The sequence below is a fragment of the Colius striatus genome, chromosome 14 (genome assembly GCF_028858725.1).
Source record: "Colius striatus isolate bColStr4 chromosome 14, bColStr4.1.hap1, whole genome shotgun sequence".
In the NCBI taxonomy this organism is placed as follows: Eukaryota; Metazoa; Chordata; class Aves; order Coliiformes; family Coliidae; genus Colius; species Colius striatus.
The window spans coordinates 20,315,727-20,333,352 of NC_084772.1; the positions used below are offsets into that span (position 1 = coordinate 20,315,727).

A 17,626-nucleotide genomic window follows, 5' to 3' on the forward strand; every position below is an offset into this window, starting at 1 on the left:
TTCACAGCGGGCAGGGGACAAGCCCAGGGACCAGGCCCCATGCCTGGATCCTGGGAAAGGGCAGGGACGTGTCTCCCAGGGTCCCAGTGGGGATGTGGTGCCACCGCTGCTCCTCCCAGGGAGATGCCGCCAGCAGCAGCAAGCGGTAATCCCCTACCTGTGGGCACGGGAAAGGACTGGGGTGCACTTTGATACCAGGAACAACTAATCATTAATTAGCATTAATCATCCCCCGTCACGTGTCACAGCAGCATTGGGCAAGATGCAGACAGGGAGCGGAGGGCCGGACCGGGGTCATGGCGGGGAAGGCAGATTCTGCCAGGCCAAGGCTGGCACCCTCCTGCTCCCTGGGGAGCCCAGGCAGCCCCCCAGACCCCAACCCAGCCATCAGCCCCACCTTGGCAGCCCCAATCGCCCTCTATTTTCCTGATGGGGGCAGTACTGAGATGCAAAAGCAGCAGAGACAGGTGCTACTCACCCGAGGGGCATCCAAGACCCGGCCCCCCTCCCCGCGCGTGCCCCCCTGGGACCCCCCGGGCAGCAGCCACAGCGGGCGCAGAGCACCAGCCGCCTCCTCGCTTTAACTTCACCCCGCGCTATCTGTCAGCAAATCATCCCCGGTTACACAGATAAGGAATAATTGATGCAAAGGAGCCATCTGTTTGCGAACACGGAATATCTGCTCAATTAGGAGGGATCTGTCCACCCAGATAAAGCATCGCAGCAGCCCCCCGGAGGGGGGGCTGGGGGGTGGGGGCTTCCTCCCCTGGCCACGTCCCCAAAGACTCACCCCCAATTAGAAGAGAGTGGGTTGATTTGGGTGCCAGTTTGCCAAGCAGCACCTCGAGGTGCTTGGGCAGAGGTGTGGAGGGAAGGGTGCTCTGCTACCAACAGCTGGAACTCAAGGGGAGGGCGACAGCCCCCACCACGTCCTGCCTTGGCAATGCTCAGCCCAGCCTGGGGAAGGTGAACATCCCCATGGGTGGAGAGAGGGGACGGCGCTGAGCTGAGGCTCGTGCACTCGTGGCATGGGTGTGTGTCTGCAGACACACACTGAGAGAGTCTGCACATGGACAGGACTCAAGGATGAGCCTGCAACTGCTGACGGCACACACCAGCTGGGCACAGCCCCCACGGGGACCAGGGCCACCGGGCAGGGCCTCTGGGCAGGGGTGCAGCGAGGTAACATCAATGTGACATCGTTATGAGATGTTATTTTCATGGGAAATACTCAGCTGCAAGGCAGGGGAGATGGACAGGGCTGGCAGGGAAGCTCCACAGGTGACAAAAGTGGGAGAGAAAAGGCTCCAAGCAGAACTGGCACGGACAGCCCCATGGCACAGCATGGCACTCCCTCAAACTCCTTGTTTGGCATCTGCCTCTGCCTCCCTCAGCTGAGTCCTTGGTAGGAAGGACATGGAGAGCTTGAGCAGGGTCAGAACACAGCCAGTGGCCTCAAGGAACAGGCACACTGGCACTGCCAGACCCTGTGTCAGCACAGTGCCCCCCTGGCATGGTCACAGCAGCAGTGCAGTGTCCCCTCTGCCCTGGGCTGGGTGCCCAGGGCACACAGCCCCGCAGTCAGAGGCCACAGTGGCAGCAAGGGCAGGGAGCGGTGTCCCTGTGCATGTCCCTCCCTGCCAAGGGCACATTCCTTCTGCTCCTGTCACGGGGATAAATACCTGCGGCGGCACCTGGCTCAGCCCCCAGCCCCGGCTCTGGCACGGCGGCGGCACTGTGCCCAAACAGCCTCAGCCTCCCTCCCACTCTCCCCAGTGGCAGCACCCCAGAAAACCCCAGTGCTGCCAGTAACCAGGGCACGGGGGCTGGTTACGGTCATGGCTCTTCACCTCTTGGCTGGCACCACCCCGGCATGGCAGCGGGCACAGAGCCCAGCGAGCACCGGCACAGCTGCGCCGGCCATGGTGTTTGGCACAGCTCCCTGTGAGAGAGAGAGGGCTGAGGTGGGGAGGATGCTCAGCAGAGAGGGGCCACATCCTGCACCTCCTGGGAGATGCAGAGAGCCAGCTGCAGAGGGAGGAGCCCCAGCATGGGGGGAGCAGCACAGCCCAGCACCTGCCACCAAGAACCAGGGGAGCAAACCCCCACGGCCCCCAGCCTGTCCCAGGGCCTGAGGTGGCACGCAGAAGAAAAGCTGGTTTTGGAGCGCTTAGGGCTGTGGGAAGCTGGTTTTCCCCCGGCTGCCTTTGGCGCTGAGGCTTTGCCAAGCCCCTGGCTCACGCTGGGACCTGGGCCCAGCACCACATGTTCACCCCAGCACTTCACAGCTGCTCTTCCCTCTAGGAAGCGTTTACCCTCCTCCTCCTTCTCCTCCCAGGGACCTGAAACCAGAGGGTTTTCCCCTGGGGCAGGTGGGTGGCACAGCTCAGCACCCCGCGGGCCCATGCCAGCACGGCGGGGCCATGGCCGGATCCTGCATCCCCAGCACCACCGTGTTTCAAGTTGCTCAGCCATGTTTGCTGGTGGAAAGTTGGAACCTGCAATTAGAGCCCGGCTAACCCCTCATTAGGAAGGGGAAAGGGGTGGGGGGAGAGAAAAAAGGGTAAGAAACAAAAGGCTCCAGAGAGACACAGGGTGCCGTTAACCCTTCCCGAGCTGGGGACGTGCCCAACCCAGAGGGTCCCCCCTCCCCTGGCAAATTAACAGGGGAGGTGCAGCAGCAGTGTCAGGGGATCATCCCATCCCCACAGCCCCCCCAGCTCCCCGCGCCACGTCCCGGTGAAGCCGGGGGTGCCAGAGCCGTGCCGCCGGCGCCCGCGTGGGCACGGCTGGGGCTGCGCCGGAGCCGTTTGTCACGGTGGGGCTGCGGTTCCCGCTCGCTCTCCAGCAGCGACACCGTGACGCCTGCTGCAGGAGCCCACACAATATGTTCACACTCAGCTCGCAGCTGCCCCCAGACAGCCCGAGGTGCCGCGTTCCTCCCTGGCGCGGGGGCCGCCGTGTGCCAGCGAGCCCAGGCAGGGATGGCGGCGGCGGGGAGGAGGGGAGCTGGGCACACCGCGAGGGAGACCGCGGTCAGGCTGGGGGCAATGTGGGGAGACGGCACTGGAAACACTGCTGGGAGGTGTACACAGGTGCCCCCCGTGCCTGAGCACCCCGAGCCAGGGCCCAGGCTGTGGTTGAGCCTCACTTGGCCCCCTCCATGCCGCTGCAGCCCTCCTGCCCCGTCCCGGTGAAGCAGGAGCTGCTGGCAGAAGTGGGTGCAGCACCTCCCCACTCAGTGCTGCTTTTGGGGTAGAACACAGTGGCCCCCCAGGAGCCCATCCCGCACCCACCCCAGCTCACGTGCTCACCCCAGGGAGAAGCGGGTCCCCATGTCACCCTCCCGTTCCACCCCCTCCCCAGCCCAGGCGACACCATCTCACCCACTTCGGCCGCAGAGGCTCTGACAGTCAGCTAACGAGCTGCAGGCAGCAATTTGGGTTATATATAGCCCCAAAGTGACTGCATCTAATTGCTCCAGCCCGCACCGGCCCCGCTGCGGGGTCTGAGTGCTGGGCACAGAGGGGTGGGGTGGGCAGCACGCGCTCAGCCCCCCCTCAGCCCCAGCCATCACCTCGTGTGACCCCCCCCGGGCCCCCTGAGGCTGTTGGGGCACGAGCATCGCCCCATCCCATGGCGGCCCCAGGAAGCAGGGCTGTTCTCACCAGCTTTGTGCCGGGCTATAAGCGGCTTTGGCTAAAGCCTCCGTCGAAGCCTGAGGCTCTAAGGAGCTTTTATCCCCACTTATTAAGGGGTTTGAGCCGGGGGAGGGCACGGGGTGCAGCACCCGGCACCCCCTCGCTAAAGCCCACAGGCTCCGGCCAGCTGCTCTGAGCAGCCCCGGGGAGTGATGGAAGGAGGGAGGGAGGGCTGGAGGGAGGTGGTCCTGCCCCCGGCCCTTTGTGGCAGCCCCCGTCCCCTCGCAGCAGCTGCCAGGCGAGGCGGCGGGCGCGCAGATGCAGCCGGGGCTGGGGGGGGTGGGGGGATGACGGCGATGGTGGGAGTGGGGGTCCCCAGCAGTGGCTCCCCACAGCCAAAGGGGTGAGAGGCGGCCCCTGCGTGCAGCCGCCGGCGGGGAGGGGGGTGTGGGGCAGGGAGGGGGGAAGAGCCAGAGCCGAAATTGTTTGCCAGCTTCCTCGAGACGGCACAATGGAGGGCGCGCAGGCGGATCCGGGGTCAGGGGTGAGAGCAGCAATAAGTGGTTTATGCCTTTTGTGAAGAGGCTGAACTGACAGCTCGCTGGATTAACAAAGACGTCCTCTGTTCCCGGGCAGGTCATGTGGAAAGCGCTGCGCCGACCCCTGTCACTTCTTTTTTTTGCAAGAGCAGACATTTGTTGGGCGGCGAGCGGGGAGGTGATGGAGGGGGAGGCAGGGAGGTGATGGAGGGGGAGGCAGGAGGAGGTGATGGAGGGGGAGGCAGGAGGAAGTGATGGAGGGGGAGGCAGGGAGGTGATGGAGGGGGAGGCAGGAGGAGGTGATGGAGGGGGAGGCAGGAGGAGGTGATGGAGGGGGAGGCAGGGAGGTGATGGGGGGGCAGAGAGGTGATGGAGGGGGAAGTAGGGAGGTGATGGAGGGGGAGGCAGGGGGAAGCAGGGAGGTGATGGAGGGGGAGCCAGGGGACATGCAACTGCTCGCTCACGCCTCTCCTCCCACTCCTCTCTGGGGCTGGGAAGGCAGGATGGGACCCACACTCTGCTCAGTGTCAGGGCAGCTCCCAGCCTACCATGAGGACACACAGCTCTGCCAGTCCCTTCCAGGATGGGAGATGTTCTCTCCACTCTGTTTTCAAGGCAGGGAAACTGAGGCAGGGAAGGATGTGAGCATCCCACCTGTGCACAGACAGTACAGCCAGCAGAGCAGTGACCCCTCAGCCCCAGCTGTCCCTGCAGCTCCCACCTCCCTCTGCCACCACACCACAGCCCTGGCTCCAGGCCAGCATTGCCCCCGTCCCCACAGGACTGAGGGGCTGGTGCAGAGCAGGGCCTGCCCCCCAAATCCCACTGGGGATTCCCTCAGAGATGTGCTGCCCTCAGGCCCTGCTCCATCCCCTGTGCTCCCCGTCCCCATCTCGGGGATACCACGACCCCACAAGCCAGCACGACACCCAACTCACCCACCTCCAGCTCTGGGGCTGCTGGGCGGTCTGTGGCTACTGCCCCTCCCTATCACCCTAAATACCTGCCACAGGAGAGCTCTGCAGCTGCTCTGAGGGGCTTTTCACTCTGGAAAACCCCACTGGCCCCACAACAGCTCATGTTCTCAGGGCATTCCCACACGTGCAAAGCCTCACGGCACACTGGGGGTAAACTGAGGCAGGGAGGAGCAGCCAGGGTGGTGCAAGGCAAAGGAACCAGACTGAGGGACCCCTTCTGATTCGGGGAAGGGAGGGCAAAGCCCAGCAATCCCACACAGGGTTACAGCCCTCATCTGCCTGGGGGAATCCACATTACAGCCTCCATCCCCCCCCTCCCCATTTCCTCATGCAGGCGGGTGGCTTAGCACCGGTTCTCAGCTCCCTCCTGCCATCTAAAGACAGGCTGGCAGCCAGGTCTAGGGCTGCCTTAAGCCAGGGATTAAACACACACCATCTGCGAGGGGAAACGTTAATGCAGGGTAATACCTGCAGCACAGCCGCTGCCGTGTCACCGCGCCCCGGGGCACACCACGCAGGGGGCGCAGAGCCCCTGCCTCGCTGCCAGGAGGGCTGTAAGGGACCCAAGCTGGGTATCACCCATCCTCCCCACACAGACCCCTGCGGTGGTCCAGCCATGGTCATACCTGCTTAATTCAGCGATTACAATTCCCTTCTGTCTTCCCCCACAAGTTTCGTCCCCCCAGGAGGGAGGGTCCTGCCCTGTCCCTGTTTTTAGAAGCAAATCTCCCCTCCCCAACCCCACAAAAGTGGCCCAAGTACCCTCTGCCTCCCATCAGCTCAAACCCCCCAGGGATGCCCAGGCCAGCAGCATCACCCAGGGCACACAGCAGGGCCCTAGGGTGAGCCAGGCTTTCCTGTCCTGGAGGACAGAAGTGGGAGGGATGCTGGGTACCACTCTGGAGAGGAGGGATGCTGGAGGGGGACAATGCACCCCAAAGGCGGGTGGGGGAGGACGAGGCACACGCCTGCCGAGTCAGCACCCCGGTGAATTACAGCAGATTACAGGTCCCTGCTCAGGTCAGAGGGAAGGGAGCCAAGAAGGCTCACTCCCAAGGAGTCTCTCTCTCTCTCCCAAGGAGGTTCTCTCTGCTCTCTCTCCACCTCTCAGCCTGCTCCTGACAGAGAATTTATGGCCAAGACTCTGTGACGGGCTGAGTAATTAGTGCTGGGAGGGAGATGGCTGAATCAGCACCCGGCAATCCACACCGAAGGGACGGAGCTGGAGGAGGAGGGATGGTGCAGCCTTGAGCTTGGCCGGGGGGGCAAACATGGCCCAGCAGTGATGCTGGTGGGTGGTCATCCCCACGGCTCTGAGTACTGGGGGAAAAGCTGGCTGGTTCAGCATCCCATCCCTGACCTGCTGCTGCAGGCCCAGCATCCCTGAGCATCCCTCGAGGTACAGCATCCCCCATCCCACTCACTCAAACACAATCACTGCTCTGCTCCTCCCAAGCCGCATCCCACGATGCTGGAGCCTCGGGATGCCCGAGCAGCCACCCGGCCATACCGGGGCAGCTCTGAGGCCACGGTGGCTGCCATCGATTTCCCGGGGTCGGGAACGGCAGGGTTGTCTCTCCAGCAGAGCCGGCCCCTGCTCTGCCGCTGATCACAGCCATTTCCCTGCCCGCTCCCCCTCCCCGCCGTCTGCCTCCTGCCTCCGTCTGCTGCCTGCTTTTACGAGGGCCATTTCCAAGAGGTCGCTGGAAATAGATTTTTATCACCTCGTGATAAATATCGTTTACGGTGACATTACTGCTGGGAGCAGCGGCGCGGGGGAGGGAGGGAGGGGAGAGGCCGGCAGGCAGAGGCAGCCGCCCGCCCCCGGCTCCGCGGGGCACCGCCGGGGCTCCTGCCGCTCCCTGTCCCCGTCCCCGCGGGCCGGGGCAGCGCCGAGCCCCGGCACCATCCATCTCCCCCGGCGGCAGGAACAGAGGGAGCCGCATCATTAGGCCCGCGCGCCATTAAGCACTTAAAAAGCCATAGGAATAAGCCGCGCCATTAGCCGGGAAGCGAGCGGGGAGGGGAGAGGAGGGGAGGGATGCACAGGAACGGCGAGGGGGGTGGGACCGAGCGGGGCCCTGGGGCATCTCACACAAATCCCCTGGGAGGGATGCTCTGGTCCCCCAGCGCGCCCAGGAAGCGGGGGCAGAACGGCTCTCCCCTGTGCACGGCTCCAGGGTGCAAAACCAGGGGCTTTCAGAGCTGACACATCACTCCTGCACAGGGGAAGGCGCCGGGCGCCTCTCCACAGGGACTTTTTGGTAGGGCAGGGAGAATCGTCTCCCTGCTTGTCTCCCCAGCCAGGCTCTGCTTCAGGGACAGAGCTGGCACGGAGACCCAAGGAGAAAAAGCCACTTGGTGAGCTGAGAACTGCAAACTCACGGCACCAGGTGTTGCAAGCGGGCACGGAGGCGATGCGGCAGCGCCGGGAAACACAGGTCCTGCCCCAGCCCAGCCCGCGGGCAGGACGGCTGCCAAGCTGTGCCCACAGGCAGCTGCCTCTGGAGAAGGGCACGGCGGTGGGCAGGGGGCCAAGGCCAACCCGCTGCCCGCGCCAGCCACGCCACACACAGCGCCGGCCGCCCCCGGGGGGAACAATCGCCCCTTTCACCAGCACCAAGGTGTGTGTGGCGGGGTGTCACCTGCAGGAACGGAGCCGCAGTCCCCAGAGTGCTTCCCCCTACACAGCAGCCCTGCAAAGGCAGGGGCAGGGAGAGCCAGCCTGCAGCACCCGGCACAGAACAACCCTCACCCGCGGGCAGAGAGCGTGGCAACGCCAGCCCGTGCCAAGAATCCTGCTTCTCTCCCCAGCCCTGGCACTGGGTGTCTCAGGCAAGCCGCTTCCTGCCCCTGCTGCCTCAGTTTCCCCAGCACCCAGGAGCTGGCAGGGATGCCAGGGGGTGAGCAGCCATGGGGGGAGCCCAGCCTTGCATCCCGGCTGCTTCTCGCGACACAAACCCTCCCCGGCAGAGCCCGGGCGTCTCGCTTGGCAAGCGGCCCTGCGGCGTGGGGCCGGCAGGGAGGGAGGGAGCAGGGCTTTGTATGGGGCCAGGGCCTGGCGAGACAACGGCAGCGGCCACCTGCCGCAGCAGCACAGCCCCTCCTCTGCTCCCTGCACCCGGCAGCAGCAAAACAACCCCAAAAAGGGACAGCCCGGCCACGCCGGCGGCATGGGCACAGCCAGCCCCCACACACGAGGCCGTGGGGTGCTGCTGGTGATCGTCTCAGCCCCTCCCCCCCCCGTCTCCCCAGCAGGGATGTCACCTCGCTGCCAGGACACGTGCGTGGCTCAGCTGTCACCCCTGCTGAGGCCATGGCCCAGTGCCACATCCCACCCCAGGATATGGGGCTCCCCTGGCCCCCCTTTCAGCCCCCTGGGGACGAGAGGTCTCTCATTCACCCCCAGATCCCCTCACTGCAGCAGGATACATGCCCCCAGCCAGCATGAAAGGGGGTTTGTTCACCAGTGGCCTCTGGGGCCAGCTCCTGCCACGGCCTCGTGGCTCCTGGCACAGCCACCTCCCCTGGCACAGTCACCACCCCAGCGGTTGCCGTGACCTTACGTGTCAGCGCGGGCAGAGCCCGTGTGCTGTGCCAGCCCAGCGCTTGGCCCGGCACACGGCTCCCGCCGCCAAGGCCTTGGCACCCACGCTGCCTGCCGCCCCCCCTCACCCCCCAGCCTGGCAGGGAGCTGGGCAGCAGCTGGAGGAGAGACAGACAGTGAGAGCACAGACAGCCCCGTGAGAGCCCTGGGGTGGAGGTTTGGGCATCCCCTGCCTGTGCCAGGACACAGGAAAGCCTGGGTGCAGGAGGGGAGGGCAGAGCCGCAGGGATGCTGCCCAGCTCCAGGGGCCACCCAGCTGCCAGCATCCCCCGGGGCAAGACGGCTCCAAGCTCAGCACCCCCCGCTCAGCACCCAGGCCTGCAGAAACATCCTGTTACTCCTCGTTTGCAAAGGAAGCCCTCGGTACGGGACTCCATCAGTGGAGGGCGCCCGGCCCCGCCAGCCCGCCGGCACTGCCAAAGTTTGCCGCGAGTTGCCCGGAGCCTCTCGGGGGTCCCTGCCGCAGGTCGGGGTGCCGCCGGGGTCCCCCCCATCACCTCATCCCCACCTCGAGACACCCCCGCCAAATCCAGCAACGAGTCCGGGGTGTGTGCGGGGGGGGGGGGGTGTGTTACATCCTCCTACACCACTTTACTCCCCTCTCAAGTAAAGACCTCCCAAGGCTGGCGCGGTGCCCCCCGCGCCCCGGGGGCTGGGCTGAGGTTGGGGGAGGCGGGCGGGGGGAGGGGGGTAAGGGGGTCCAGGCAACTGCCTGCCCTGCACCTACCTGCGGGCAGCGGCGGGTGGCGGGTGCGGGCGGTGACCCCGGCGGCAGCGAGCGGGAGGCGGCAGCGCCGCGCACACGCACCATCGAATCCCGGAGCCGCCGGCGAGAAGCGGGGGCGGGGGGGTGGAAACACGGCGAGGAGGTGGAAAGGGGCGGGTGGGGGGGGGGGGGAAGAAGGCGGGGAGGGGGGGGTCAGGGAAATTAATAACCGAGAAAAGGGCACTTACCCCCTCCCCGGGGCTCGCCACCGTGCCGCGGGGGTGGCTGGAGGGTGGCGCTGGGGAGGATTGGGGGGATCAAAGGCTGGCGAGGAGAGGGGAGGGTTGGGGGGGGGGTCCTCGCCAGCCCCCGCTGCCTGCCACAACAAAGAGCCAGACACAACAAAAGCAGCATATGGCCAGAGCCGCGCGGGGCTGTAAATTAAACATAAAGGGAAGATTAGATAATTAATGAGCGCTCCCGGGCCGGCCCCGCGGGGAGGGGGCTGCCTGCGGCGGGGAGCCCTTCGCCCCGCGCCCAGCCCCGGCGGGGGCCGGGGGGGCATCGCAGGGGGACCGAGGCGGGGGGGGCACCTGTTGGGAGGGAGGATGGGCAGCGGCCGGATCCAGCCTCGCCAGCTGCTCCGGGGCGCAGCCAGTGCCTAAGAGGATTAGCGGGGGTGCAACTCCCGCCCCTCGCCCCGGGAAACGGGCCTGAAACAGCAGAGATGAGAGGGGGGGAGGCGTTACCCCTCCCTGCCCCCCCCGACGGGAGGTCCCAGCTCTGCCCCAGCCTCGGGCACAGTGCACTCAGCATCCCCGGGGGCGGGGACAGGCATCCCTGCTTCCCACCGGTACCCACGGCCACGCACGGACCCGGGCTCAGCATCTCAGCACGGCCCCCTCCGCACGTCTGTGCCCCACGGGCAAAGCGGCTTTGCCCACCGCAAGGCCCCAAACCGCCCTGCTTGGCACAGAGGGGAAAGTGAGGCAGGCGGGCGGTGAGTCGGCGGCGGCAGCTCGGATCTGCGCGGGGACGAGCCCCGGGATAGCGGCAGCGGCATGTCCCGGTGCGCCGGCTCTCCCCGGGCAGGACCGCGGTGGGTACGCCAGGAAGGGGGTGCCAGGAACGCCGGCAGGCTCGGCCCCGGCCAGGAGAAAGAGTTAATCCCATTATTGGCAGGCTCACAGAAGGCGGCGGCAGCGATTCCCCTGCTTAGCAGATTTAACAGAGAAGGCTGGAGGGAGGGAGGGAGGCGGGGAGGGAGGATCCTCCCCCTTCCAAACACACACAGCAGGGGCATGGGGGGGCAATAAACACACCCCTCCCTCCGAGCCCTGAGAGCCTGCGAGCACCCAGGGCCGCTTGGTGCAGAGCGTGCAGGATGCGGCCAGCGCGCACCAAACCGTAGGACCCACGCACCCTGGGGACACGCAGGCTGCAACCTGCCCCCTCACGCCAAACCCAGCGCCCCGGCTGAGCACCCACAGCATCCCCCCGAGCCCCGAGAGGAAACGATGGGGCATCCACGACCAGGAGCGGATAGGTCAACCCACAAGGGATGGAGGAAGGGACGAGCAGGAGACCTCATTGCTGGGACACCGGCGGGTACCCACCAGACCCCTCCCGGGTGCCTCCAGCCCTGCCCCGAGCTCGGCAGTGCTCAGCGACCTTCCTCCCCGGCGCCCCCACATAACCCCATCCTCGGCTGCAGCACCCGGCCCAGCCCCTGCAGGCAGGATGAGGCCGGCAGCCTCCAAAATAAACCTGCCCTCTTTGCTTTCAAGCTGTTGCAAAACACTGCGCCTTTGATTCTGCGGGCGGCGGGGCGGCTCGGGGCAAACTGATGCCCAGTCTGGCATCCTGCAAACCAACCCCCACTCCCCTCCTCCCATCTCCACCCGCACCGGCCCCCTGCACCTCCCTTGTCACCCTGGGGGGGACCCCCGGGGATGGGAAGGGCACATGTGAGACATCCCTGTGCAGAAGATGCCGAGTTGCCATGCCAGAGGTTGCCACGGCAATGAGAAAGCAGGAATCTGGGTGGAAAAGAAGGGGGAGTGGGGTGTGATCCTACAGGGCTGGGCCCCCTCCACAGCCTCCCTGTGCAAAGGGTTGGGGTACAGTGGCACCCCCCCATCTTCTGCCCCAGGCAGGGAATGCGGATGTACCCTGCCAGCCTGGCCCCAGTGCTCGGGGCTGGGTGTCTCTGTGCCTCCCCCTTCCCGCTGGCATCTCTCCCTCAGGGGCATTGGCAGGTTTAGGGGTGCAGAAACACAGGCACAGGGGTGAGCCTGGCCCCAGCATCCTGAAACAATATGTCTTAGTGGCAAACCTGGCCAGCATGACACCCAGCAACGGGGAACAGCCCCAAAGCCTTGGGGAGATACTGGTTTTAGGGTCTGAAGGTACTGGGGGAAGTGGGAAAGCCCCAATGGGCACCTTGTCTGTGCTATAGCACAGGATGAGGCCCAGGGAAGACCTCAGTGAGGTGAGGGCTGCCTGGAGGGAGGGCAGGCTGTTCCTCAGCCCCGCTGTGCCTCAGTTTCCCCTCCCATTAAGGCCTTACTGGTGAGCAGGAAGAGTACAAGCAGGTTTCTGGGCAGCTGCCTAGCCCCAGGGCTCACCCAGCCGGGAGCAGACACCAACGCTGCTCTGGAACCTGCCCATCCTGTGCTCCAGCACAGCTCCCAGCACTCCTACCCACCCCTGGGCATGGGGGAGAGGGCATTTGATGGGCACATTTGCAAGCACACCATTCCAGCTCCTGCTCCTCCCTCCAGGCACCAACCAGGAAGCTCAGCAGCCTGTTTGTGCCTCATGTTCCTGGCCAAAACCCTCACAAACACACCCTGGGGAGCCCCGGCCTGGGCAGCCACGGCTCCTGCCTCAGTCCTGCACCAACACAGGGCTCTCCAGGCCAAGGCATCTTCCCTCTGGAAGCCAAACCTCACTGCTCCCACAAACCAGCTGGATGCTGAGCCACAGGGACACTCAGCCATGCCCAGGCTCTCGGGGTGCAGACCTCCCTCTTCCCCAGCTGGGACCCCCCGCTCCTGCCGCCACGCAGCAATTTCCCTACATTAGAGATCTGAGGATCCATCAGCTGGGAGCAGACAGGTTGGGGCTGGGAGCTGCCTTCCCTGTGCCAGCCCAGACAGGATTCCCAGGGGACTAATACCAGCATGTAAATATTAGATACTTTTGTCTCCTCCGAGACCAATTACACAAATCGTGGCAGCTCCCGCAGGACTCTCTGCTCCTACTTACTGTATCATCATTAACAGCTTATTAGAGAACAGCTGCTCAAAGAGGGGAGAAAAAAAATACCCAAACCAGGAGGAGAGACCAGAAGGAGACGTGCATGTAGGAGGAAAGGCTGGGATGTGTGACCTGCACCCTGCCCCAGCACCCAGGGACACCCACAGTCAGCCCCACGCTGCCAAGCGCCTGCCCAGCCCTCTCTGCAGCCCCAGCACTGGGACCAGTCTCAAAACTGTGCTGTGATCTGCTGTGTGCTGCTGAGGAGGTGCTGGGAAGGAGGCAGAGGGATGGTCCCTGCTGGGGGACGGACCACGTGGTGGCTGCAGGAGCTCCAGGGAAAGTAGGGGCTGGAGAGAAGCCACTAAAGCAGCTTGGCACCTCCCAGCCAGAGGCATATTGAGGCTGGAAGGTTCCTTCATGCCCAGGGGAGAGGTTATTCCTTAGCCTTTGGCTGTCACCTGCACTCAGCCCTTCCCAGGTGGAACAGCTCTGACGTGGGGGGCAGGAGGGGGATGCTGGGGAGGGCTCTGGAGGCTGTGGGATCAGCCCCTACCTGAGGCAGGGCTGTCCAGTGGGTGCTCCTCAATTTGCCTTACTCTGGGATGAGCTCTCTCCCCTCAGCACGGCCTCCCCGAGGGGGATGCACTCCCCGTATCAGCTACAGCATCATTAAAAGGTGCAGCTAACTGGGAGCCAGATGCTCCTCACCCTCCTCCTGGTCCCCTGCAGGTGATGCTGGTTGGGGCCAGGAGGGGTGTTTTTTGAGTGCCACATCCCCCTCACCCCTCCCAGGGGCAAACACCAGGGTGCAACGAGGCATCATCAATCCCAGCCCCGACATCCCTCCACCGTGTCCCTCCCCCGCAGCCTCCGAGGGCTCTCCGGTGGATGCCTTCGGGGTCACCTCGGGGGCAAGTGGCCGGGGCAGGTGTCCCCGCTGGGTGCCGTGTCCGCGGGAGGATGCCACGACATGCTTCTGGTGCGCTCTAGCGTCAGGCAGCATTAATGCACTGCCGGCACGGCGCAGCAGCGCGACAGGACGGGCACACGAGCGGGGACACCCGGCACGGGCACCCGAACCCCCTGGGGAGGGGGGACACGGCCACCGGAGCCCCCTGGGGAGAGGGGACACGGCCAGCGGCTGCACCTCACCTCTGCACGGGTGGGTTTGCGGGGCTGAGGTCGCAATGGGGGGAAGGGGACAGATGTCCCACGCTAGACAGGGGACACAAGGGATGCGACCACCGCACGCAGGGGCAAACGCTTTGCAGAGCAGGAGCCGCGAGGCAGGAGGGGGAGTGGGGCTCCCGGGGGGTTTGGGGGGTAGCAGCTTCCTGTCTGATTGCTAATTATCCTCGTTACTCCGTGTCAGACACTTTATGAAGCACCGGAGTGATTTGCTCTTTCCCTGTAATTAGGCACGTCGCAATTACCATCTCATTCAAGTTCAAGCTCTGTGTCCTCACGACCTTCCCGGCCTCGACACAAGGTTCCTGCTCCTCTCTGCAGGGGCCACACTGATGTCACCCCTCACTTTGGGCTGGAGGGGAGAGGGGTGCCAGCTCATCACCTTGCAGGGGGATGTGAGCAGCCTCACAGCCTCCCCAGAAATACTCCCCGGATAAATGGGATGCCAAAAGTCCCACATCAGGTCTGGGGTCCCTCTGCAGGGACAGGGGAGGTGACAGACCCCACCAAAACCCTCCTGAGCATCCTTCAGCCCTTTGGGTTTTGGCCTGGCTACAGCAGAATCAGACCCAGGGCTCATCCTGCCCATGCACAGTACCAGGCCAGCAGACACCTCATCCACATTCAGGTCATTTTTAGACCCTGCAGCACATATTTAAGTGCTCCTGCCACATCCAGCTCATACCCTCAGCTCTCATTCCCGGGAGGGGGGGCAACAGCACGGGAACAACCACAGTGGAAACTCCCCCTGCAAGCTTTGCATTTTGTTAAGAAAGAGGGGAAAACCAGGGCAAGTGGTGGCTCCTGTGGCTTCCCAGCACTGCCTGGCCCAGGGATTTCCTCTCCCAGCCTGGCCCAGGGTGTTTGCTCAGGGGAGACCCTTCGGAGCATCCTCCCGGCAGCCCCCATCCCCGCTGCCGCAGCGCCGGGCACTGTGCCGTGCCAGGCACCGGAGCCACCGCAGCGGCATCACCCTCCCCTCCTCCCAACAGCTAATTAATCCTGCTCAGGCAGAGCTCATTAGCGCTGGTGCAGCACAGGGCTGCCCGGCACAGCCGCCCTTCCCGGCGGAGAGCAAGGTCAGGACGAGGGGCACAGGCACTGGCACCACCACGCTTTGCCTCCTGTCCCCCTCGTCAGCCTTTCCTCCTGCTGCTGCTGCTCTGGTCAGGGCTACACCACAGGGAAAAAATAAAACAAGAAAAAAAGGGGAGGGGGTGGAGAAAAGTCCCGTGTCCCCCCCCCCCCACCCCCCCGAGCGTGAAGGCGAGGGAGAGGCGGCCAAGGCAAGCAGAGGAGTCAGCCAAGTGCTTGGCTCCGTGGCAGGCAGGGCGCGAGTGGGCCGCCCTGGAAATGTTTTCAATTTCCAAAACAGGAGGGAGAAGCCAAGAGCTGCCGAGTTCCCCCACACGCCAAGAAGGACAAAGGGCATCCCTGCGCGGCGGCGGCACCGGCAGACGCCCAGCACCCCGGCTGCCCCCCCGGCTCCCTTCCCTCCCTCCCCCGGGGTGCGCAGCGCCGGGGGATGCGGTGCGGAGCCGCGGGGCCGCAGCACGGCCGGGACGGCGCAGGGCAGAGCCCGAGGCGGCGACTCGGCGCACGGCAAAGCCCCCGGCTCCCTGCGCGTTCTCCCTCGGGAACCTGCTCTCTCCAAGGGTCAAATCGGCTGGAAAAGCCCCCGGGGCCGGTGAGCTGGAGGCTGTCCCTGCTGCGGGACGCTCCCGTGTCCATCCCTTCCACACACCGGAGGGAAATCCCAGTGCCCACCCCGGCTGCTGGCAGCGATGGGAGGATGCTGCATGGGTGGTCCAGCCCCTCAGAGCAACGCCCTGTCCCATGGGGTGATGCTGCACCCCAAAAAGCAGAGCCTGCCCTGTAGAAAAGACACAAAGGCTGTGATGGGGCAGCCCCCCCGGGGACGGCAGCACCCCCGGGGACGGCAGCAGCACAGCCCCCACGCTGTCCTCCTCCCCCTCAGACTGCAACCTTGCACAGATGATAATCTTACATCATCATCTTCAAACCCCCATCTGCCTCATCCTTCCCCCCTCCAGCAAACCCCCCGCTCTGCAAGGGGGGAACAGGGCTGCTGGGTGCTAACTGGGGCTGAGGGGGGGTGTGAGAAGCCTTGGGGTGAGCCCCCCCAGCAAGGTACCGCCGGGCTGGGAGCAAGCAGAGAGACAATATAGGGCCTATGCGGCCTCCTCGCCGCCAGATGTGTGTTAATAAGGCAGCTGCCCCCTAAGCTAATAAGGTCACTTACTGGCTCCAGCAAGACGAGCAAACAAGCAGGGGCTTGGCTGCGGTACAGCCTGACTTGGCACCCGCCGCACGCCGGCTTCCTGAATTCTTGCTGCCTCCAGAACAGCGCAACGGGGTGGAAAAAAGCAACATCTAAAACCCACCAACCCCACCTCCCCAAACCAAAACCCCCCCCCACACACAGCCCCCCCTCTCCACACCAGCTCCAGCATCGCCTTCATCCTCAGGGGATGGGCTGGGGGGTCGGCTCCTGCATCCCGCTGCAAGATGGGCTGGGAGGAGACATCATCACGGCCCCCCCGGGTTTATTCCCTGGGGAAAACCTCCCGGGGAGGGTTTGGGAAGGGGGGGGGATTCCTGCCGACTTTCCCAGCCCGGCAGCCCCCCCAGCGCCGCTCCCTCCTTCCCCTGCCCCCGATCATGGCGCCTACAACTCCCTTTGTTTTAATATTCTAAAGCGAGCCAGATGCCGGCTTTAATCCCCTCAGCTGGTGAGGATTTGCAAACACATTAGGAGGCAGAGCCGCAGCTCCCCGGCCCCACGGCACAGCGCCGAGCCCCATCTGCTGCCCCGGCACCGGGAGCCCGGCCCCGGCCCCCAGCTGCTGCCAACGAGGTGTCTGAGCAGGGGGACACGGGCAGCCTCTGCCCCTGCAGCGGGGGAGCACCACCGACAGCCTCTTGCTGCCCCTGCAAAGCCCCTGCTGGGGAGCTTTTGGGGGGATTTGCCTCTGGTGACACGGTGTCAGGGGGATGGGCACAGAGGGGATGGTGCAAGGACCACAGCATCACTGCAGCTGGCAAAGCCCTTGAAGCTGCTGCAGTCCCAGCCCTGCCCTCACCCTGCCCAGCACTGACCCACAGCCCTCAGCACCTCAGCTCCATGGCTTTGGGATCCCTCCAGGGTTGGGCACTCCCCCAGCTCCCTGGGCAGCCTGGCACAGGGGCTGACACCCCTCTCAGGGAAACAGTTCTGCCTCAGCTCCAACCTCAGCCTCCCCTGGGGAAACTTGAGCCCATTGCCTCTTGTCCTGTCATTTCTTACTGGGGAGCAGAGCCTGACCCCCAGCTCCCTGCAGCCTCCTGTCAGGGAGTGTCAGAGAGTGCTGCTGTCTCCCCTCAGTCTCCTCTTCTCCAGGCTCAACACCCCCATTCCCTCAGCCCCTCCCCAGCACCCTTGTGCTCCAGCCCCTTCCCCAGCTCCGGCCACGCTGCAGCCCCTCAGTGTCCCTGTGGCAGTGAGTGAGGGGCCCAGCACTGAGCACAGCCCTGGAGCTGCAGCCCCTCAGTGTCCCTGTGGCAGTGAGTGAGGGGCCCAGCACTGACACAGCCCTGGAGCTGCAGCCTCACCAGGACCCAGCACAGGGGACAATCCCTGCCCTGCTCTTGCTGCCACTCCAGTGCTGATCCAAGCCAGGATGCCCTGGGCATGCTGCTGGCTC

At 64.9% G+C, this 17,626-nt stretch overlaps 1 protein-coding gene across 3 annotated transcripts in view; it reads right to left on the reverse strand.

Moving 5' to 3' along the window:
• Window positions 1–17,626, reverse strand: part of GSE1 (Gse1 coiled-coil protein) — a 100,464-nt gene that overhangs the window by 67,040 nt on the left and 15,798 nt on the right. The gene's annotated exons all lie outside the window — the stretch shown is intronic.